The sequence below is a fragment of the Phocoena phocoena genome, chromosome 17 (genome assembly GCF_963924675.1).
Source record: "Phocoena phocoena chromosome 17, mPhoPho1.1, whole genome shotgun sequence".
Classification (NCBI taxonomy): Eukaryota; Metazoa; Chordata; class Mammalia; order Artiodactyla; family Phocoenidae; genus Phocoena; species Phocoena phocoena.
In genome coordinates, this window is record NC_089235.1 from 35,387,305 (window position 1) to 35,412,860 (window position 25,556).

General features: G+C 37.8%; 1 pseudogene; it reads left to right on the top strand.

Annotated features, from left to right (window-relative positions):
• The first annotated feature begins 824 nt into the window (after window positions 1–824).
• Window positions 825–25,556, top strand: LOC136136896 (PRELI domain containing protein 3A-like; annotated as a pseudogene).

The window sequence follows — 25,556 nt, forward strand, 5'->3', positions numbered from 1 at the left end:
ACGCAAGAGGGAAGACACATGGGAGCATATGTATATGTATAGCTGATTCACTCTGTTATAAAGCAGAAACTAACACACCATTGTAAAGCAATTATACCTCAATAAAGATGTTAAAAAAAAAAGAAATCAGAGACATTCTACTTTTAAACCAAGAATATATCATAAATTGTATTATTCCCAAATTTTCTGTGTCCTCCTTGTGCATTGTCATGGAATTTGAAGTAGACCTTCTATATGGAAGAATATCCTTCCCCACTACAAGTATTTCATGTTTGAGCATGTGACTAGTTTTGGTCAGTGGAATGTGAATGGGAGAAACATGAGATGTATCAGTAGAAGTTAAGAGCTATCACATAGCTCTGCCATCTCTCTCTTTTCCCTCTGTCCCTAGGATGGCATGTACCAGGAAAACACTGCTCCTTCAGCCTAGATTCCAGAATAAAGAAGACATTTGGAGCAGACTCTGAGACAATCCCTAGCTGTTTTGTAACATAAGCAAGAAGTTAATTTTTGTTTTAGTAAGTGCTAAGATTTAGGAGTTCTTTCTTACTGCAGAATAACCTAAAGAAAACTCACTAATACAGAGTGATGACTTGAATAGCCGTGCTTGCTATAGGAAAATTTTAAATGGGGAAAAAGAAGGCAGTAAAACATAAATATCTATACCAGCATCTTTACACCCTCAGGCTGGGTGGATGATGAGCCTTGCAGTGGGGTTGGCTCCTGGTGTGGCATGCCCAGGTCAGTGATAAATGGAGGGATTACCTGGGCATCTGAGCTCCAGGCTGGACTACTCTCTGCCTTTGGTCTCTGGACTTGCATAGATGAGCATTTGGAGCTCAGAGAATGTATTTAGCCATCTATGGGACTCAGTCTTCAAAGCTGCTGTGAGAAAATATTTGAATCCATGAATGCTGTGTAGGGGAAGTAAATGTTTTAAAGGAGATTTTTGATGGTCTTGGTGAGTTTAATAGGCACTTGGCCATCTTCTCAGTATCAGTTGTGGATTGCCCACTCTTGTGAAAGTGGTGAGACTTCAGATTGGAGGAAATAGTAGGTCTTTGACATACATCAAGGAACACATGTAAAGGGCCAGGTAATGAATATTTTATGCTGTCACAACTACTTAACTCTACCATTATCCTGTGAAAGCAGAAATTCACAATAGGTAGTGAATAATTGTGGCTGTGTTCTAATGAAACTTTATATACAAAGGCAGGTGACTGGCCAGATTTGGCCTATAGGCTTTACTTTGCTGACCCTTGATGTAGTAGAAAAGAAAATGGAACTTTGTTCCACTAATATCACACTCAGAAATTTGGTGTCAGTTAAAGAGAGGTTCTTGTACACACCTCACCCATAGAAACTTGAAATGTTCTCACTCAGTCAAGAAACCATCAAAACCATGAAGGGAATCATTCCCATGAAGGGAATTACCCTGGGGAACTATTTTGAAAGTTTAATGACAAATTCTATGTCATCAAACACAATGAAAGGTACAGATGCCTTGGTATGAGTGGCATCCGCAGCCTTACCACAGTTTGAGGACCTAGAAGCACTAACCTATGAGAGTGCATGAAACATACAGGAGAAATCAGGCAAATACAGGTTATGAGAGAATAAAAAAAATACAGAAGCAAGTGTTAACAGGAATTCATTATTCCACCTTGTATCACTGTGAAGTGTGCATACTCATTTTACATTTGGTTTGTCAGAAAGAACATTGGCTCTTAGCACATCTCAGGAGAGTAGTTATTAGTTGATTTAGGAAAAAAACACTAGAATAGAGATTTATTTGCTGTATCTTGGCCTTTTTTTGTTACTTTTCTTGAGATAAGAAATATTTTATGTCCCAAGAAAGAGTTTTTGTTTTGTTTGTTTGCTAAACAAAAAATGAATTTAAGTATTTGATATAGTTTCTTCAAAGTCCAAAACATTGAAGTATAAGTTTCCTTGGGAGTTTTGATCATCATTTGTTGCATTCATGGACAGAACATTCCCCTTGGCTTCTTCAGAAAGAATGGTATTCTTAGAGCCATGCCTTTTAGAGACCTGAGGATAACCTGAGGAGTTTTTAGCTTTTGAAATTTGCAGCTTTATGGGCTTCAGAGATTCTATGAGTTCTATTACTTATCCCCAATGGGAGATGGCCCCTCAATGGATCCTTTGCCCTGAGTCACAAAAGCCAATCAAATGAAACCAGGTTAAGTATAGCAGAACAGAAATTTTATGCATTGACTAAGGAATGGAGAAGGGAGAGCTTGTGCTCTAAAAACATCTTCTCCCTGAAGGGAGGAGAGTAATGGAATTTTAAGGGTTAGGAAGTAGACATGTCATTAGGGCTCTAGGAAAGGGGTGGAGATTTCCAGGGGTATCTGGGGGCAGATGGGGCATGTGCAGTCGTCTTCCATGCTTCTTTGTACAGTGCACAAATTGTTTAGCAGAGCCCTCCCATCACCACCACTTTGGGTGGAGATCTGAGCATGGTAATGTAGCAAAGGTAACTTTTGGACACCTCCAGTTCTCATCTGTGCAGGTGTGTTCCTGTGGTCAAGTCAGAGCCAGTTCGGGGCAGTTGACTACTGCATATCTCTTAAAGCACAGCAGCAAAACATCTCTGTCAAATACCAGGTGCTTTTGAAACAAACACAGAGGTAAATCAAGGCCAGGACTCTTTAGCTTTCAGCTTTCAGGAACTTGTATGGGTGACAGTTCTGGAGTATGGTTCCTTAATATGAACTTTGCCAAAATGCAGGTGATAGTGGTGTAGGTGGTCACCAGATCATGCTGTGAGAAACACAGGAACACAAAAAGAAACACTTTTTGACTGTATCCAGGGTACAAGAAGGTCCTCCTTCCTGTGTTGCTGCTAAAGTTCTGGGACAAAATCCTACCTGCCAAGGCTGAAGTTGAGGTTCTACAAATGCTACGACCACATACAACATGTTTATTTACTAATTTATTTACTGGATTTTATCTCCCACTGATCAGAGGCCTTACATTTAATTTAAGAGATGTTTAGTAGGTGATTTTAATTGCATGTATATAACAAGTAACACAAGATATATCAATGTCATTTTATTTTCTGAATATAAAATAAGATCTATATTTCCTAGTTTATGTTGTAACCAAACCAAACATTTTTGTTGTTTCAGAGGAAATGCAGGAGGAAAAATGTTATTTCCTAATGTCATATTTTTGTCTGAGGTGTTATTTTATGTAAAAAATAATTTTGACAGAAGCATAGAAATAAAACCTGAATTCTGTAATGTTTCTTGTGTTCTTAATTTCCAATGTTACATCTTTGTTAGTGTAGCCTTTGAATAGAGCACAAATAAAGACTTTGTATAGTGGGATATAATACCATAAATTTGAATATATTAAGAAAAGATGTGGCCTGGGGTCGTATATAATTTAAATACAACTATATTCAAATTAACAACGGGTTCCATATAAATAACAGATATTTTTGGTACAATATACTGATATTTAATTTATAGTTAATTCGTGATGCTTTGGGTTATTTATACAAAAGTTATATCTCTTGTTCAGGAATGTAAAATCCAATTGTAACAGCGTTCCAAGGAGAAAATCAGTTACATGTGGAAACATAGTGAAATGATCAGAAGACTTGGAATCAGATAGATACAGGTCTGCTTGTTGGCTTTGCCATTCACAGTCTATTGACATTTCTCAGGTTAATTAACCTCTCTGACATTCATTCTCCTCTTGTATAAAGTAGGAAGAAAAATATCCACCTGTAAAGTTGCTATAAGAATTAAATAAGACAATGTTTATAAAATATTGAGTTCAAGTGCCCATTGAGAAAATGGTGATTCCAATTCCTTTATGCAGTTTAACTCATAGCATTTATGAACTCTGAACAGAAATATGTTTATTTTCCTATAAGAATTTAAGTATTCTGTATTCCTATTTATATCGCTTCCCTCTACACCATGCATTTATTTCTGATATATTTCTTTTATAATACCAAAAATGTATGGATAGAGAGAAAAGTCATATTCATTAAATAAGATTTCATCTCTAATTAAAGTCTTAACAATGTAATGCTAAAGAGCATTGCTTTTGGGTCACTGAATATTTAATCCAAATTATTCTGTATTTTTTACATTATCTTTAAAGGTTATTTTTAAATATTGCTTTACTTTATGAATCCTAGAAACAAAAAGCATAACTCATCTTGAATCCTGTAGCATAAGCCAATCCAAGCTATTATTTTATTTATTTTAATTTTGATTTAAATACTGTGTGTTCATTGTAGAAGGAATAGAAAATATGGATTTAAAAGAGAAAAAAGGTCCTGTCCTGCCTTTCTGGATTTTACACTTTTTTCAGATGGCCCTTTTGACCGGGGGGCAGTGAGACTTCATTGTAGTGCAGATTTCCTTTACAGGCTTGCTTGGTTGGCCAAAAAGGGCGTATGCGTTTTTTCCTGAATATGTTCAGGAAAAAACGCATACGCCGTCTGATGGGTTGGAGGATGGTGGAAGAGTAAGACGTGGAGATCGCCCTCCTCCTCACGGATACACCAGAAATACATCTACACGTGGAACAACTACTACAGAACACCTACTGAAGGCTGGCAGAAGACCTCAGAGCTCCCAAAAGGCAAGAAACTCCCCACGTACCTGGGTAGGGCAAAAGAAAAAAAGAAAAAACAGAGACAAAAGAATAAGGACGGCACCTGCACCAGTGGGAGGGAGCTGTGAAGGAGGAAAAGTTTCCACACACTAGGAAGCCCCTCCGCGGGTGGAGACTGCGGGAGGCGGAGGGGGGAGCTTCGGTACCGCGGAGTAGTGCACAGCAATGGGTGCGGAGGGCAAAGCGGGGAGATTCCTGCACAGACGATCGGTGCCGACCGGCACTCACCAACCCGAGAGGCTTGTCTGCTCACCCGCCGGGACCGGCGGGGCTGCGAGCTGAGGCTCGGGTTTCGGTTTTGGACGGAGCGCAGGGAGAGGGCTGGGGTTGGCGGCTTGAACATAGCCTGAAGGGGTTGGTGCGCCATGACTAGCCGGGAGGGAGTTCGGGGAAAAGCCTGCACCTGCCGAAGAGGCAAGAGACTTTTTCTTCCCTCTTTGTTTCCTGGTGCGCGAGGAGAGGGGTTTAAGAGCACTGCTTATAGGAACTCCAGAGACGGGCATGAGCCGCGGCTAAAAGCACGAACCCCAGAGACGGGCGTGAGCCACGGCTAGAAGCGCGAACCCCAGAGACGGGCGCGAGCCACGGCTAGAACCGCGGACCCCAGAGACGGGTGGGAGACGCTAGGGCTGCTGCTGCCGCCACCAGGGGGGCTGTGTGCGAGCACAGGTCACTCTCCGTGCCCCTCTTGCGCGGAGCCTGTGCAGGCCGCCACTGCCAGGTTCCCGGGATCCAGGGACAACTTCCCCGGGAGTACGCACGGCGAATCTCAGGCTGGTGCAACGTCACTCCGGCCTCTGCCGCAGCGTCACGCCGCCTCTGCCGCCGCAGTCCCGCCCCGCACGCAGTGCCCCTCCTTCCCCTATCCACCAACCCCCCAGCCTGAGTGAGCCGGAGCCCCCGAATCAGCGGCTCCTTTAACCCCGTCCTGTCTGAGCAAAAAACAGCGGCTCCTTTAACCCCGTCCTGTCTGAGCAAAAAACAGACGCCCTCCAGCAACCTGCGCGCAGGGACAGGGCCGGGTACAAAGCTGAGCTCCTGTGAGCGGTGAGAGCAGGGAGGAGAGGGGGAGGTCTCTCCCAGCAGCCGCGGAGGTGGCGGATTGAAGCTCCACAATCAACTTGATGTGCCCTGCATCTGTGGAATACCTGAATAGACAGGGAGTGATCCCAAATTGAAGAGGTGGAATTTAGGAGCGAGATCTGTGATTTTTTTCCCTTTTCCTCTTTTTGTGAATATGTGCGTGTATGCTTCTGTGTGAGATCTTGTCTGTATACTCTTGCTTCCACCATTTGTCCTAGGGCTCTATCCGTCCATGGTTTTCTAAAAAAAATTTTTTTTCTTAATAATTAATTTTAATTGTAATAACTTTATTGTACTTTACCTTCGTTCTTTCTTTCTTTCTTTCTTTCCTTCCTTCCTTCCCTCCTTTAGACAGCAAATCACCCCAGGTTGAGGAGGTGGTCTCTGGGAGCAAGATTTATGATTTTTCCCCCTTTGCCTCTTTTTGTGAACGTGTATGTGTATGCTTCTGTGTAAGATTTTCTCTGTATAGCTTTGCTTCCAACATTTGTCCTAGGGTTCTATCCGTCCCTTTTTTTTTCTAAATATTTTTTAGTTCAATAACTATATTATACTTTATTTTATTTTTACTGTATCTTCTTTCTTTCTGTCTTTTTTCCTTCTTTCCCTCCTTCCTTCCTTCCTTCCTCCTTCCCTCCCTCCCTCCTTTCTTTCCTTCTTTCTTCCTTCCTTCCTTTCCTCCTTTCCTTCTTTCTTTCCTCATACTTCTACTAATTCTCTCTACCTTTTCTCCCTTTTATTCTGAGCCGTGTGGATGAAAGGCTCTTGGTGCTCCAGCCCAGGAGTCAGGGCTCTGCCTCTGAGGTAGGAGAGCCAACTTCAGGTCACTGGTCAACAAGAGACCTCCCAGCTCCACATAATATTAAACGGTGGAAATCTCCCAGAGACCTCCATCTTAACACCAGCACCCAGCTTCACTCAACGACCAGCAAGCCACAGTGCTGGACAACCTATGCCAAACAACTAGCAAAACAGGAACACAACCCCACCCATTAGCAGAGAGGCTGCCTAAAATCATAATAAGGCCACAGACACCCCAAAACACACCACCAGACGTGAACCTGCCCACTAGAGAGACAAGATCCAGCCTCATCCAGCACAACACAGGCACTAGTCCCCTCCACCAGGAAGCCTACACAACCCACTGAAACAACCTTAGCCACTGGAGACAGACATCAAAAACAACGGGAACTACGAAAGTGCAGCCTGCAAAAAGGAGACCCCAAACACAGTAAGATAAGCAAAATGAGAAGACAGAAAAACACACAGCAGATGAAGGAGCAAGATAAAAACCCACCAGACCTAATAACTGAAGAGGAAATAGGCAATCTACCTGAAAAAGAATTCAGAATAATGATAGTAAGGATAATCCGAAATCTTGGAAGTAGAATGGACAAAATGCAAGAAACAGTTAACAAGGACCTAGAAGACATAAAGATGAAACAAGCAACGATGAACAATGCAATAATTGAAATTAGAAGTACTCTAGATAGGATCAATAGCAGAATAACTGAGGCAGAAGAACGGATAAGTGACCTGGAAGATAAAGTAGTGGAAATAACTACTGCAGAGCAGAATAAAGAAAAAAGAATGAAAAGAACTGAGGACAGTCTCAGAGACCTCTGGGACAACATGAAATGCACCAACATTCGAATTATAGGGGTTCCAGAAGAAGAAGAAAGAAAGAAAGGGACTGAGAAAATATTTGAAGAGATTATAGTTGAAAACTTCCCTAATATGGGAAAGGAAATAGTTAATCAAGTCCAGGAAGCACAGAGGGTCCCATACAGGATAAATACAAGGAGAAACACGCCAAGACACATATTAATCAAACTGTCAAAAATTAAATACAAAGAAAGCATATTAAAAGCAGCAAGGGAAAAACAACAAATAACACACAAGGGAATCCCCATAAGGTTAACAGCTGATCTCTCAGCAGAAACCCTACAAGCCAGAAGGGAGTGGCAGGACATACTGAAAGTGATGAAGGAGAAAAACCTGCAACCAAGACTACTCTACCCAGCAAAGATCTCATTCAGATTTGATGGAGAAATTAAAACCTTTACAGACAAGCAAAAGCTGAGAGAGTTCAGCACCACCAACCAGCTTTACAACAAATGCTAAAGGACCTTCTCTAGACAAGAAACGCAAGAGAAGGAAACGACCTATAATAACGAACCCAAAACAATATAGAAAATGGGAATAGGAACATACATATCGATAATTACCTTAAATGTAAATGGACTAAATGCTCCCACCAAAAGACACAGATTGGCTGAATGCATACAAAAGCAAGACCCTTATATATGCTGTCTACAAGAGACCCACTTCAGACCTAGAGACACATACAGACTGAAAGTAAGGGGATGGAAAAAGATATTCCATGCAAATGGAAACCAAAAGAAAGCTGGAGTAGCAATTCTCATATCAGACAAAATAGACTTTAAAATAAGGACTATTAAAAGGGACAAAGAAGGACACTACATAATGATCAAGGGATCGATCCAAGAAGAAGATATAACAATTGTAAATATTTATGCACCCAACATAGGAGCACCTCAATACATAAGGCAAATACTAACAGCCATAAAAGGGGAGATCGACAGTAACACATTCATAGTAGGGGACTTTAACACCCCACTTTCACCCATGGACAGATCATCCAAAATGAAAATAAATAAGGAAACACAAGCTTTAAATGATACATTAAACAAGATGGACTTAATTGATATTTATAGGACACTCCATCCAAAAACAACAGAATACACATCTTTCTCAAGTGCTCATGGAACATTCTCCAGGATAGATCATATCTTGGGTCACAAATCAAGCCTTGGTAAATTTAAGAAAACTGAAATTGTATCAAGTATCTTTTCTGACCACAACGCCATGAGACTAGATATCAATTACAGGAAAAGATCTGTAAAAAATACAAACACATGGAGGCTAAACAATACACTACTTAATAATGAAGTGATCACTGAAGAAATCAAAGAGGAAATAAAAAAATACCTATTAACAAATGAGATTGGAGACCCAACGACCCAAAACCTATGGAATTCAGCAAAAGCAGTTCTAAGGGGGAAGTTTGTAGCAATACAAGCCCACCTTAAGAAGCAGGAAACATCTCGAATAACAACCTAACCTTGCACCTCAAGCAATTAGAGAAAGAAGAACAAAAAAACCCCAAAGCTAGCAGAAGGAAAGAAATCATAAATATCAGATCAGAAATAAATGAAAAAGAAATGAAGGAAACAATAGCAAAGATCAATAAAACTAAAAGCTGGTTCTTTGAGAAGATAAACAAAATAGATAAACCACTAGCCAGACTCATCAAGTAAAAAAAGGAGAAGACTCAAATCAATAGAAATGAAAAAGGAGAAGTAACAACTGACACTGGAGAAATAAAAAGAATCATGAGAGATTACTACAAGCAACTCTATGCCAATAAAATGGACAATCTGAAAGAAATGGACAAATTCTTAGAAATGCACAACCTGCCAAGACTGAATCAGGAAGAAATAGAAAATATGAACAGACCAATCACAAGCACTGAAATTGAAACTGTGATTAAAAATCTTCCAACAAACAAAAGCCCAGGACCAGATGGCTTCACAGGTGAATTCTATCAAACGTTTAGAGAAGAGCTAACACCTATCCTTCTGGAACTCTTCCAAAATATAGCAGAGGGAGGAACACTCCCAAATTCCTTTTACGAGGCCACCATCACCTTGATACCAAAACCAGACAAGGATGTCACAAAGAAAGAAAACTACAGGCCAATTTCACTGATGAACATAGATGCAAAAATCCTCAACAAAATACTAGCAAACAGAATCCAACAGCACATTAAAAGGATCATACACCATGATCAAGTGGGGTTTATTGCAGGAATGCAAGGATTCTTCAATATACGCAAATCTATCAATGTGATAAACCATATTAACAAATTGAAGGAGAAAAACCATATGATCATCTCAATAGATGCAGAGAAAGCTTTCAACAAAATTCAACACCCATTTATGATAAAAACCCTCCATAAAGTAGGCATAGAGGGAACTTTCCTCAACATAATAAAGGCCATATATGACAAGCCCACAACAAACATCATCTTCAATGGTGAAAAACTGAAAGCATTTCCACTAAGATCAGGAACAAGACAAGGTTGCCCACTCTCACCACTCTTATTCAACATAGTTTTGGAAGTTTTAGCCTCAGCAGTCAGAGAAGAAAAGGAAATACAATGAATCCGAATCGGAAAAGAAGAGGTAAAGCTGTCACTGTTTGCAGATGACATGATACTATACATAGAGAATCCTAAAGATGCTACCAGAAAACTACTAGAGCTAATCAATGAATTTGGTAAAGTAGCAGGATACAAAATTAATGAACAGAAATCTCTGGCATTCCTATATACTAATGATGAAAAATCTGAAAGTGAAATCAAGAAAACACTCCCATTTACCATTGCAACAAAAAGAATAAAATATCTAGGAACAAACCTACATAAGGAGACGAAAGAGCTGTATGCAGAAAATTATAAGACACTGATGAAAGAAATTAAAGATGATACAAATAGATGGAGAGATATACCATGTTCTTGGATGGGAAGAATCAACATTGTGAAAATGACTCTACTACCCAAAGCAATCTACAGATTCAATGCAATCCGTATCAAACTACCACTGGCATTTTTCACAGAACTAGAACAAAAAATTTCGCAATTTGTATGGAAACACAAAAGACCCCGGATAGCCAAAGCAATCTTGAGAACGAAAAAGGGAGCTGGAGGAATCAGACTCCCTGACTTCAGACTATATTACAAAGCAACAGTAATCAAGACAGTATGGTACTGGCACAAAAACAGAAAGATAGATCAGTGGAACAGGATAGAAAGCCCAGAGATAAACCCACGCACATATGGACACCTTATCTTTGATAAAGGAGGCAGGAATGTACAGTGGAGAAAGGACAGCCTCTTCAATAAATGGTGCTGGGAAAACTGGACAGGTACATGTAAAAGTATGAGATTAGATCACTCCCTAACACCATACACAAAATTAAGCTCAAAATGGATTAAAGACCTAAATGTAAGGCCAGAAACTATCAAACTCTTAGAGGAAAACATAGGAAGAACACTCTATGACATAAATCACAGCAAGATCCTTTCTGACCCACCTCCTAGAGTAATGGAAATAAAAACAACAATAAACAAATGGGACCTAATGAAACTTCAAAGCTTTTGCACAGCAAAGGAAACCATAATCAAGACCAAAAGACAACCCTCAGAATGGGAGAAAACATTTGCAAATGAAGCAACTGACAAAGGATTAATCTCCAAAATTTACAAGCAGCTCATGCAGCTCAATAACAAAAAAACAAACAACCCCATCCAAAAATGGGCAGAAGACCTAAACAGACATTTCTCCAAAGAAGATATACAGAATGCCAACAAACACATGAAAGAATGCTCAACATCATTAATCATTAGAGAAATGCAAATCAAAACTACAATGAGATATCACCTCACACCAGTCAGAATGGCCATCATCAAAAAATCTATAAACAATAAATGCTGGAGAGGGTGTGGAGAAAAGGGGACACTCTTGCACTGCTGGTGGGAATGTGAATTGGTTCAGCCACTATGGAGAACAGTATGGAGGTTCCTTAAAAAACTACAAATAGAATTACCATATGACCCAGCAATCCCACTACTGGGCATATACCCTGAGAAAACCAAAATTCAAAAAGAGTCATGTACCAAAATGTTCATTGCAGCTCTATTTACAATAGCCCGGAGATGGAAACAACCTAAGCGCCCATCATCGGATGAATGGATAAAGAAGATGTGGCACATATACACAATGGAATATTACTCAGCCTTAAAAAGAAATGAAATTGAGCTATTTGTAATGAGATGGATAGACCTAGAGTCTGTCATACAGAGTGAAGTAAGTCGGAAAGAAAAAGACAAATACCGTATGCTAACACATATATATGGAATTTAAGAAAAAAAAATGTCATGAAGAACCTAGGGGTAAGACAGGAATAAAGACGCAGACCTACTGGAGAACGGACTTGAGGATATGGGGAGGGGGAAGGGTGAGTTTTGACAGGGCGGGAGAGAGTCATGGACATAGAAACACTAACAAACGTAGTAAGGTAGATAGCTAGGGGGAAGCAGCCGCAAGGCACAGGGATATTACCTCGGGTCTTTGGGACAGCCTGGAGGGGTGGGATGAGGAGTGTGGGAGGGAGCTAGACGCAAGAGGCAAGACATATGGGAACATATGTATATGTATAGCTGAATCACTTTGTTATAAAGCGGAAACTAACACACCATTGTAAAGCAATTATACCCCAATAAAGATGTTTAAAAAAAAAAGAAAAAGAAAAAAATACACACTGTCCATAAATCTATGAATCAGAGATAATCACTTATTACAATACATATATATATAATATAATATTGTAAACATTTTGTCACTGTAAACTAAATGATGACCATCTCTCTCAGTCAAATATACTTCTATAATATAATTATTTTGCTGCATAATATTTAGTTGATTGCATATATTATAATTTAGGTAACAAATTCTTATTTTTGAGTATTTAATTACTTTTATTATGAAAATGCTGCCATTAGTATCTATCTTTTTTTTTTTTTTTTTTGGCTGTACCACGTGACATGTGGGATCTTAATTCCCTGACTAAGGATGGAACCCACACCTACCTGCTTTGGAAGTGAAGAGTCCTAACTATTGAACCACCAGGAAAGTCCCTATTAGTGTCTATCTTTATAAAACTATTTCCTTGTTTGAATCCCTATGTGTAGAACTATTGCCTAAATTCAGACAGATTTAAAATTCAACATAAATTTTCATGTAGAGTCTCATAGCTAATTTCTCCACTAGAGACTACTTTCTTTGTTTCTAAAATGTCATCTATGTAGATGTTAATTTACTGTAACTTGCATTGCAGACATGCAGTTCATAAACTCTTTTTTGAACTGTTTAGTGTTTCATAACATCCACCCTCCAATTAATACTTTCAGGGTTCTTTTTTTAAAACAATAGTAGTTTTCCCCAAATCAAGTTTTTTCCTCCTTTGAATTATTACCCTCTTTTACTTTCAGTAGTTATTCCAGTTATTTCAATATGTTTTTAATTTAGTACACTCTACTTTAAATTAATATTACAGTATTTCTCTGTAATGTAAGAACCTTCTAAGTAATACTTTGATATATACTCTTCCTGTACTTTGTGCTATTATTGTCATATATTGTTATTATTTGTACTTTAGTCTATGTCTGAAATTTTACTATCTGGATAGTCTGTGAATCTGTTATGTTGTCTATTGTTTGGGGTATTTTTGGTTTCAGAAACGTGCTTTTGTCTCTGTGTGCCTGATCTTTTAAATTCAGTGCCATTTGTTGTTTTTGAAAAATTATAGAGATAATTTGATGCCTAAGGTAGTTATTTTCATCCCAAATAAGATTTATATTTGTTTCTGGCAAATAGCATTACCAGATCCCCTTAATCCCAACAAGGATTGAAATGATGCAAATTGAACTTCGGTCCTTGTAAGGGCTGGGCTATTTTAGCTTACCCTAACTCTTTAGGTGCAGCCCTTGGGGACCCCAGTCTTAAATCTGGGGATTTGCCAGGACCTCCCTCTCCTTGCCAGGCTCTACATTTCAGTTTTTATCTTCTCTAATTGACAAGGCTATTTTAAGTCCAGTTTAGCTTCTTAGTCTCTGGAGGAAAGTGATCCAAATGCCAGGCTTATCTTTCTAGATTTTCTTCTTCTCTTTGCTTTTGGTCCAAGGATCCATCTCTGCCTTTGTAGCTCTTCAGTGCTTTTAAATTTAAAAAAGAATACTTTGTCCAACCTTTGTTTAGGGTTATACCTATAATTATTTTGATACCTTCCTATGCTTTCAGTAATACTAGTTCTGAAAAACTTTAAATTGTGAAATATAATACATTTAGAAAAACAAATAAATAAAGGGACAACTTAACTAATGAAACTAACACTGAGGTTATGACTTTTAATTTTGAGCAAAACTATTTGACTCTAGAAAGTTTACTGGTATTCACAACAATGATTGTTATAACCCAGTAGAATATAGTAATCTTAATTAGAATGATAAGCACATAGAAACTAAAGGTTACAAGTGATACTTACATAGAAATGATAAATTTACATCAAGAAACATATTAGTTCTAAAATAGAGTGTAAATTTTTCTTAGTTGGGGAAAAATAAGGGTATTCTGAAGCTAGTTCACTAATTAAGGTTTAAAGAAAACACACATCATGGATAATTCAAAGAAGTAAGAAATTGATTACAGCTGACCCTTGAACAACATGAGTTTGAACTGCACAGGTCCACCCGCACATGGATTTCTTTAATAAATAATAGAGTACTACATGACCCATGATTGGTTGAATCAGTGGGTGTGGAACCTGGATGTGGAAGATTGACTGTAAAGTTATACACAGATTTTCTACTGCACAGGAGTCAGTGTCCTTAACTCTTGCATTGTTCAAGAGTCAACTATATTATTGTTCATAACACTCTTTCTACCAGAATTAGCATAAGGATATTTGATTTGAATATACAAAAATGGAGCATTCTGATTTGAGAAAATAACTCAATATCATTTATTAATTTCATACCTTTTAAAAGTAACTATCTTGCAATGGCCAGTGGCCAAAGTGAAGGATATAGTGCATCTGTGTAAATTTTGTAAAGATGGCCTTGTCCTCTCTCAAACTGATACTTTCAAGGTCAGGGTCAAGTATGGGATGACTGGAGAGAAAGTGAGATTTTATCTACTGAGGTGAGACACGGCAATGTCCTGACCTTTGTGGGAGAACAACACCCCTGATAACTGTGGAGGACATTCAACCTCAGGTATTGCAGGAAGAGGGTGAGAGCAATAAATGCTCTCTTTCACTTCAATATGTAACTCTACACCCATGCAAAACAATCATACCATGTGTCTGGGTCGTCAAGCAACATTTACTGCTGGTGGCATGGCCTCCCTTTGGGTCTGTCATCCAAACTAAGTGCTTGAAAGTGAAAAACTCATGTGACTCTGGCTGGTCCTGTTAATGTGCACTGCTTGATGCCATCACTGGAAGTTCCCCATTGCTGCAGCTATGCCAGTAGCCATAAAAACTTTGTATGTTTTGTGAAATACCTTTTTATCTCATATTGAAAATGTAGCTTTTAAGTGGGTGTAGGATTGCTATAAGAAAGACATACACATAGATTCTAACATGATTCAAAATAAAGTCATTATATGACAACTTAAATCAAAAGGAAGGTGAAGGATCTAAAGCTGGAGAATTTAATGCCAGTAAAAAATGGTTTGATAATTATAGAAAGAGGTTTGGCTTAAAAAAATGTAAAGATAACAGGAGAAGCAACTTCTGCTGACCAAGGGTCAGTACACAACTTCCCAGAAGCCATTAAGAAAGACCTTGAGAGGAGATCAAGATGGCAGAATAAAAGGAACAAATACAACAAAAATACATCTACATGTGGAACAATTCTCACAGAAAACCTACTGAATGCTGGCAGAAGATCTCATACAAACAATGCTACAAGAAAGATCCTACATAACAGTGTAGGACAAAAGAATAAAAAATGAATTGGGATGGGACATGCACCCCTGGGAGGGAGCTGTGAAAGAGGAAATATTCACTCACCTGCTGTTGCATGTTGGGGCTGGGTGCTGAAACTTGGACCTCAGCTGACAGACTCAGGGAAAGGAATGCATGGAGACAGTCCAAAGTGAGTGGAATGTGGTCTGGGCCTCAAAAAGTGGTGCATGCAGGACAGACCTGGGTCTTAACAGAAGCCCCATTGTTAACTTGTGCATGAAGGGAGGGATGGGGCCTTGCCATAACAGCCTCATTCTTGGCTTACTCACAGCAGGTTTGGCTCCACCTCTACAAGCTCCAGGAGCACACAAACCCCAATTGGTTGCCCACACACAGAGGTGGAGCTGAAATCTGAGATGATCCCTGGTGGTTCTGCAACTTCAGTGGATTTATGCCACCAGTGGTTTTGTAAGCTTGATGCATGCAGGACAACTGAATGGATTACTGGGGTTCCCATGGCTGGAGCAGGTCAAAGGTTAGTAGTGGCAGGCTTTGAGGACATGTGCATGTGGAGGCAGGGCCAGGGTCTGCACTGATTCTCTAGCTCCCATGTCAGGTCCAGGTGCATAAGTATGGCAGGTCCCAGGGCCAGACTTTTGTGGATCTATGCCAGTGGCTTTGTGAGCACAGTGCCTGATGAACATCTGAACTGATTGCCTGTGTTCACATGGCTGAGGTGGGGCTAGGGCAGTGCCAACAACAGGGTACATTGTAAGCCTCTGCAACAGATGACAGATGATGCCACAGAGCTGACTTCCCAGTGGACAGTCCTTGTGGAGGAATAATCAGTGACTTCTATACTAGTGCGAGTGCTCCAGTCCTGCCTACCTCTCACCACAACTTAGACCACATCTGGGGGCTTCCATTCCAAAAACTGGGGAGCAGACCCTGCCACTGACAGGGCTGTGACAACCACAGAGCAAAAAGGAGACCCACTCAACATCCACTGCAGGCTCTGATCACCACAACACCAATCACACCCCCTATTAAGGGAATAATTGTCATCACACACTGAGGAAAGACATGGAAGTCATCCATACAAAAAACAGCCCTTGCACCACAAATATTAGACACACACAGGCTACACAGGGCGGCTCCCATGTAAAAAAAAAAAAAAAGCCCTTCAAGAGCACACTAGATAATAGTTTCTCCTAAATGAATAGAGTCAGACAAATGTAAGTACAATGAAGAAGCAGAGGAACCACTCCTAATTAAAAGAACAATAGAATTCCCTTGAAAGAACAAACAATGAAACAACCCTGTCCAGTCTACTAGACCCTGAGTTCAAAAAGGAGGTAGTAAAAATATTGAAGGAATTAAAAAACTATCAATAGAAATGCAGATCACTGTAACAAGGAACTAGAAACTGAAGAGGAGCCAATCAAAATTAGAAAGCTCATTTGCTGAGACATAAACTGAGCAAAAGGCAATAAATAGCAAACTAAATAATGCAGAAGAATGAATAAGTGATCTGGAAGATAGAATAATGGAAATCATGCAGCCAGAAGGGCAGACAGAAAGACAAAAAAAACTGAAAGCAATAAATGAGATCTATGGAATAATATAAAGTGAGCCAATCTACACATAATAGGGATCCCCAAAGGAGAAGAAAGAGAATAGGGGATCAAAAATGTATTAAAAGATTATGGCTGAAAAATTCCCAAACCTAAAGAAGAAAACAGATATCCAGTTACAGGAAGCATAGAGGGTCCCAAGAAAGATGAACCCAAATAGACCTACACCTAGACATATTATAATTAAATTGGCAAAAGTTAAATATAAAGAGAGGATTCTAAAGGTAGCAAGAGAAAAACAAAGGATTAGTTACAAGGGAACCCCCCTAAGGCTATCAGTTGATTTCTCTACAGAAATGTTACAAATGAGAAGGGAGTAGCAAGATATATTCAGTCATGAAAGGGAAAATCCTGTAATCTAGGATACTCTACCCAAAAAGATTATCATTTAGAATAGAAGGAGAGATAAAGAATTTCTCAGAGAAGCAAAAACTAAAAAAATACAGCAGTACTAAAAATATCCTAAAATAAATATTGAAAGGTCTTCTCTAAATAGAAAAGAAGCAAGAATCCATAGGGAAAAAAAGATCACAATAGGAAAGTAAATCACTTAAATAAGTCAGTACATAGCTAAAAAAAATTAAAAATTTTTGTGAAGGTAATAATAACTAAAATGAACAGCAAAGGATAACTTGAAGATGTAAAAGAGGACATCAAAATAATAAAATATGGGGGAGGGGAGTAAGAAAATGTAGATTTTTAAAAAAGAATATGTTTGAGCTTATATGACAACCAGTCTAAAGCAAGTAGATACAGTAATGGGATAACATACTTGAAAACCAGGGTAACTACAAATCAAAAACATGCAATAGATTCACAAAAAATAAAAAGAAGAGAACTCAAGCCTAACACAAAAGAAAACCATCAAACTACAAAAGGAAAAAGAAAGGAACAAAGAAGAAATACAAAATCAACTGGAAAACAAGGTTTAAAATGGCAGTAAATACATATCTATCAATAATTACCTTAAATAAACTAAATGTTCCATTTAAAAATAGAGTGGCAGATTGGATAATAAAACACGAGCCTACAAGGCAGCTTATGCTGCCTACAAGGGACCCATTTTAGGGGTAAGGACACACATAGATTTAAAGTAAGGAGATGGAAAAAGATATTTCATACAAACAGAAATGACAAGAGAGTGGGGGGTCATAATACTCATAACATACAAAATAGACTTTAAAAGAAAGGCCGTAAAGAAAGATAAAGAAGAACACTATACAATGATAAAAAGATCAATAAAAGAAGAGGATATTACACTTGTTAACATATATGCACCCAGTTAGGAGCACATAAATACATAAAACAAATACCAACAGACATAAAAGAAGAAATTGACAGGAACACAATAAGAGTAGGAGAGTTCAACATGCCACTTACGTCAATGAACAGATCTTCCAGACAGAAAATCAGTAAGGCAACAGAGATCATAAATGATACAATTGAACAGTTAGACTTGATATTTTCAGGACATTACATCCAAGAAAACAAAACAGAATACACATTCTTTTCAAGCACACATGGAACATTCTCTAGGATAGACCACATACTAGGACACAAAACAAGCCTCAACAAATCTAAGAGGATAGAAATTATTTCAAGCATCGTTTCTGACCACAATGGCATGAAGCCAGAAATCAACACAAAAAGAGAAACAAGAAAAAATAATTACATGGAGACTAAACAACATGATACTAAAAGACTGATGGGTCAATGATGAAATCAAAGGGTAAATTAAAAAGTACCTTGAGACAGCACAATCATACAAAATCTATGAGATGCAGCAAAAGCAGTTCTGAGTGAAATTCATACCAATGCAAGCCTTCCTCAAAAAAACAAGAAAAATCTCAAATAAACAACCACCTACCACCTAAGTAAGTTAGAAAAAGAACAAACAAAACCTAAAGTCAGCAGAAGGAAGGAAATAATAAAGATCAGAGAGGAAATAAATAAAATCGTGATGAAAGAAACAATAGAAAAAGTAAATAAAAGCAAGAGGTGGTATTTTGAAAGGATAAACAAAATTGAGAAGCCTCTGGCCAGGTTCATCAAGAAGAAAAGAGAGAGAACCCAAATAAACAAAATAAGAAATGAAAGAGGAAAAATAGTAGCTGATACCACAGAAATACAAAAACACATAAGAGAAGACTATGAACAATTACACACCAACAAACTGGACAACCTAGAAGAAATGGACAAGTTTCTAGAAACATACAGCCCACCAAAACTGAATCAAGAAGAAATAGATAATTTGAACAGAGCAATAAGTAGAAGTGAAATAGAATCTACAATAAAAAAGAAACTTCCAGCAAACAAAAGTCTAGGATTGGATAACATCACTGGGGGAATTCCACCAAACATACAAAGAAGAAGTTATACCAATCCTTCCTAAACTTTTCCAAAAGATTGAAGAGGAGGGAACACCCCCAAAGTCATTCTATGAAGCTACCATCATCCTGATACCAAAACCAGACAAAGACAGTACTAAAGAATTATTATTATTATTATTATTATTAATAGTACATGCTAATATCTTTGATGAATATAGACGCAAAAAACATCCAAAAAATGTTAACAAACAGAATCCAACAACCTATAAAAAATATCATACACTGTGATCAAGTAGGATTCATCCCAGGGTCACAAGGATGTTTCAACTTATGTGAGTCAATCAATGTGATACACCACATCAACAAAAGAAAAGACAAACACCATATTATTATCTCAATAGATGTAGACAAAGCATTTGATAAAGTTAAACATTTGTTCATGATAAAAACTCTTAACAAAGTTGGTATAGAGTGAACATATCTCAACATAATAAGCTATTTGTGACAAACCCACAGCCAGCCTAATACTCAATGGTGAAAAGCTGAAAGAGTTCCCACTAAAATCTGGAACAAGACAGTGATGTCACTCTCACCACTTCTATTTGATATAGTTTTGGAAGTCCTAGCCACAGCAATCAGACAAGAAAAAGAAATAAAAAGTATCCAAATTAGAAGGGAAGATGTAAAATTGTCACTGTATGCAGAAGACATGATACTATATGTAGAAAACCCTAAGAACCCCCCACAAAAACTACTAGTTCTAATAAATGAATTCAGCAAAGTAGCAGAATACAAACTTAATATACAGAATTCTGTTGCATTCCTTTACATTAACAATGAAATATCAGAAAGAGAAAGTAAAAAAAAATCCCTTTTAAAATTATATCAAAACAAACAAACAAACAAACAAAAAAACCTAGGAATAAACCTAACCAGGAAGGTGAAAGACTTATAGGCTGAGAACTATAAAACATTGATAAAGAAAATTCAAGATAACTCAAAGAAATAGAAAGATATCCCATGATCCCATATTGGAAGAACTAATATCATTAAAATGGCCACAATATCCAAAGGAATCTACAGATTTAATACCAACCTTATCAAATTACCCATGAAATTTTTCACAGAACTAGAGCATAAAATTTATATGGAACCACAGAAGACCCAGAATTGCAAAACAATCCTGAGGAAAAAAACAAAGCTGGAGGCAGAACCTTCCTAGACTTCAGACAATACTACAAAGTTACACTAATTATAACAGTGTGGCATTGACACAAAAACAGACAGAAAAATCAAAGGAATAGAATAGACAGCCCAGAAATAAACTTACACACCCACAATTAATCTTTGACACAGGAGGAAAGAATATACAATGGAGAAGACAGTCTCTTCAGCAAGTAGTGTTGGGAAAGCTAGACAGCCACATGTAAGTCAATGAAGTTAGAATACTCCCTCACACCATATAAAAGAATAAATTAAATGGCTTAAAGACTTAAATATAAGACATGGCACCATAAAACTCCTAGAACATGGACAAAACATTCTCTGACATATATTACAGAAATGATCTCCTAGGTCAGTCTCCCAGGGCAATAGAAATAAAAGCAAAAATAAACAAATGGAACCTAGTCACACTTAAAAGCTTTTGTACAGCAGAGGAAACCATAAACAAAACAAAGAGACAACCTTCAGACTGGGAGAAAGTATTTGCGAAGGATGCAACCAACAAGTGCTTAATATCCAAAATATACAAACAGCTCATACAGCTCAATAGAAAAGAAATGCAACCCAATCAAAAAAATGGGCAGAAGACCTAAATAGATATTTCTCCAAAGAAAACATACAGATGGCTAACATGGACATGAAAAGATAAACATCACTAGTTATTAGAAAAATGCAAATCAAAACTACAATGAGGTATCACCTCATGCCAGTCAGAATGGCCATCATTAAAAAGTCTACAAATAATAAATGCTGGAGAGGGTGTGGAGAAAAAGGAACCCTCCTACACTGTTGGCGGGAATGAAAATTGGTGCTGTCACTATGGAAAACAGTGTGAAGGTTTCTTTAAAAATTAAACATAAAGTTACCATATGAGCCAGCAATCCCACTCCAGGGGCTATATTTGGAAAAGATGAAAACTCTAATTTGAAAAGATAGATGCACCCCAATGTTCATAGCAGCACTGTTTACAATAGCCAAGACATGGAATCAACCTAAATGTCCATTGACAGATGAATGGATAAAGAAGATGAGCACCGGAATGTAATGCAGAAAGGGATAGGTTATCTCTACTGTTTTGTGCAAATGCAATTGGGTTTATGATTAGGACTGTCCTTCTCTGTATAGCTGTTAACCCCTGAGCCTTGAAGGGAAAAGTTAAACACCAGCTGCCAGTCTTTTGGTTGTACATCAAAAAGGCCTGGGCAATGAGAATCCTTTTTCTGGATTGGTCTTATTGATGCTTTCTCCCTGAAGTCAAGAAGTATGTTGTCAGTAAGTCACTGCCTTTTGAAGTTCTTCTGATATTGGACAATATCATTGGCCACCCAGAACCCCATTCCTACACTGTTGGTAGGAATGTAAATTGGTACAACAATTATGGAGAACAGTTTGGAGGTTCCTTATAAACTTAAAATAGAGCTACTATATGAAGCTGCAATCCCACTCCTGGGCATATATCTGGAGAAAACCATAATTTGAAAATATACATGCACCCCAGTATTCATAGCAACACTATTTACAATAGCCAGGACATGGAAACAACGTAAATGTCCATTGACAGAGGAATGGATAAAGAAGATGTGGCACATATATACAATGGAATATTACTCAGCCATTAAAAAGAATGAGATAATGCCATTTGCAGCAACATGGATGGACCTAAAGATTGTCATATTGAGTGAAGTAAGACAGACAGAGAGACAAATATGACGTGACACTGCTTATATGTGGAATTAAAAAAAATTGGTACATATGAACTTATTTACAAAGCAGAAATAGAGTCACAGATGTAGAAAACCAACTTATGGTTACCTGGGGGGAAAGTGGGAGGAGGGATAAATTGGGAGATTGAGATTGACATATACACACTATTATATATAAAATCAATAACTAATAAGGACCTACTGTATAGCACAGGGAACACTTCCCAAAACTCTGTAATGACCTATATGGGAAAAGAATCTAAAAGAGAGTATATCTGATATACATTGTTGTACAGCAGAAACAACACAATATTTTAAATCAACTATACACCAATGAATTTTTTAAAAACATGTTTATTGCAGTATAATTGCATTACAATGTTGTGTTAGTTTCTGCTGTACCACAAAGTGAATCAGTTATATATATATATACATATATACACATATCTCCTCCCTCTTGCGTCTCCCTCCCACCCTCCCTATCCCACCCCTCTAGGTCATCACAAAGCATCGAGCTGAGCCCCCTGTGCTATGCAGCAGCTTCCCACTAGCCATCCATTTTATATTTGGTAGTGTATATATGTCATTGCTACTCTCTCACTTCGTCCCAGCTTCCCCTTCCCCACTGTGTCATCAAGTCTATTCTCTGCATCTGTGTTTTTATTCCTGCCCTGCCACTAGGTTCATCAATACCATTTGTTTTTGATTCCACACATGTGTGTTAGCATACGGTATTTGATTTTCTCTTTCTGACCTACTTCACTCTGTATGACAGACCCTAGGTCCATCCACCTCATTAAAAATAACTCAATTTCATTCCTTTTTATGGCTGAATAATATTCCATTGTATATATGTGCCACATCTTCTTTATCCATTCATCTATCAATGGACTTTTAGGTTGCTTCCATGTCCTTGCTATTGTAAATAGAGCTGCAATGAACATTTTGGTACATGACTCTTTTTGAATTATGGTTTTCTCAGGGTACATGCTCAGTAGTGGGATTGCTGGGTCATATGGTAGTTCTATTATTAGTTTTCTAAGGAACCTTCATACTGTTCTATATAGTGGTTGTATCAATTTACATTCCCACCAACAGTGCAAGAGGGTTCCCTTTTCTCCACACCCTCTCCAGCATTAATTTTTTCTAGGTTTTGTGATGATGGCCATTCTGATTGGTGTGAGGTGATACATCATTGTGGTTTTAATTTTCATTTCTTTAATGATTAGTGATGTTGAGCATCTTTTCATGTGTTTGTTGGCAATCTGTATGCCTACTTTGGAGAAATGTCTATTTAGGTCTTCCATCCATTTTTGGATTGGGTTGTTTGCTTTTTAGATATTGAGCTGCATGAGCTGCTTGTAAATTTTGGAGATTAATCCTTGTTCATTTCTTCATTTGCAAATGTTTTCTATTCTGAGGGTTGTCTTTTTGTCTTGTTTATGTTTTTCTTTGCTATGCAAAAGCTTTTAAGTTTCATTAGGTCCCTTTTGTTTAGTGTTGTTTCTATTTCCATTTCTCTAGGATGTGGGTCAAAAAGAATCTTGCTGTGATTTATGTCATAGAGTGTTCTACCTATGATTTCCTCTAAGAGTTTGATAATGTCTGGTCTTTAATCAATTTTGAGTTTATTTTTGTGTATGGTGTTAGGAAGTGTTCTAATTTCATTCTTTTACATGTAGTTGTCCAGTTTTCCCAGCACCACTTATTGAAGAGGCTGTCTTTTCTCCACTGTATATTCTTGCCTCCTTTATCAAAGATAAGGTGACCTTATGTGCGTGGGTTTATCTCTGGGCTTTCTATCCTGTTCCTTTAATCTATATTTCTGTTTTTGCAACTGTACCATACAGTCTTGATTACTGTAGATTTGTAGTGTAGGCTGAAGTCAGGGAGACTGATTCTTCCAGCTCTGTTTTTCTTTCTCAGAATTGCTTTGGCTATTCGGGGTCTTTTGTGTTTCCATACAAATTGTAAAATTTTTTGTTCTAGTACTGTGAGAAATGCCATTGGTCATTTGATAGGGATTGCATTAAGTCTGTAGATTGCTTTGAGTAATATAGTCATTTTCACAATGTTGAGTCTTCCAATCCAAGAACATGTTATATCTTTCCATCTGTTTGTATTGTCTTTGATTCCTTTCATCAGTGTCTTACAGTTTTCTGCGTACAGGTCTTTTGCCTCCTTTTGGTAAGTTCTTCCTAGGTATTTTATTCTTTTTGTTGCAATGGTAAATGGGCATGTTTCCTTAATTCCTCTTTCAGATTTTTTGTTGTTAGTGTATAGGAATGCAAGAGACTTCTGTGCATTAATTTTGTACCCTGCTACTTTACCAAATTCATTTATTACCTCTAGTAATTTTCTGGTGGCATCTTTAGGATTTTATATGTATAGTATCATGTTACCTGCAAACAGTGACCGTTTTACTTCTTCTTTTCCAATTTGGATTCCTTTTATTTCTTTTTCTTTTCTGATTGCTGTGGCTAAAACTTCCAAAACTATGTTGAATAATAGTGATGAGAGTAGGCACCCTTGTCTTGTTCCTGATCTTGGAGGAAATGCTCTCAGTTTTTCATCATTGAGAATGATGTTGGTTGTGGGTTTGCCATATATGGCTTTTATTATGTTGAGATATCCAATAAAAATTAAAAACAAAACAAACATTCTTCTATAAATAAATGGGGCTTCACTTAGCAAATTAATAAGACTTAATAAAAATTCTCACCTAGACACACACAAAAAATAAAAATAAATAAATAAATTTAAAACTAAAGTTCTTGTGATATTGGGCAATTTCACTGGCCACCAGAAACCATATGCATTCAACACCCAAGGTTGAACTTGCCCCCCCCCCAAACACAATGTCTCTAATTCAGCCTCTAGATTAGGGAGTCATAAAGACCTTTAAGCTTTATTACACATGGTACTTTATGGAAAAGATTGTGTATGCTATGAAGAGAAACCTAAGAGAACATCATAAAGGTCTCGAAGGATTACATTATTGAAGATGCCATTGTTGTTATAGAAAAATCCAAGAAAGCCATCAAACCCCAAGAATACATTCCTGGCGAAAGCTGTCCAGATATTATGCATGACTTCATGGAATTTACAACAGAGACAATCAAGGAAATCATGAAAGAGATTTAGATATGGCAAGAAAGGTGGGGGATGAAGGGTTTCAAGATGTGGATGTTAGAGGAATTCAAGAGCTAATAGACACCACACCAGAGGAATTAACAGAAAATTACTTGATGGAGGTGAATGCTTCTGAACTAGTGCCAGATGATGAGGACAGAGATGTAGTGACATAA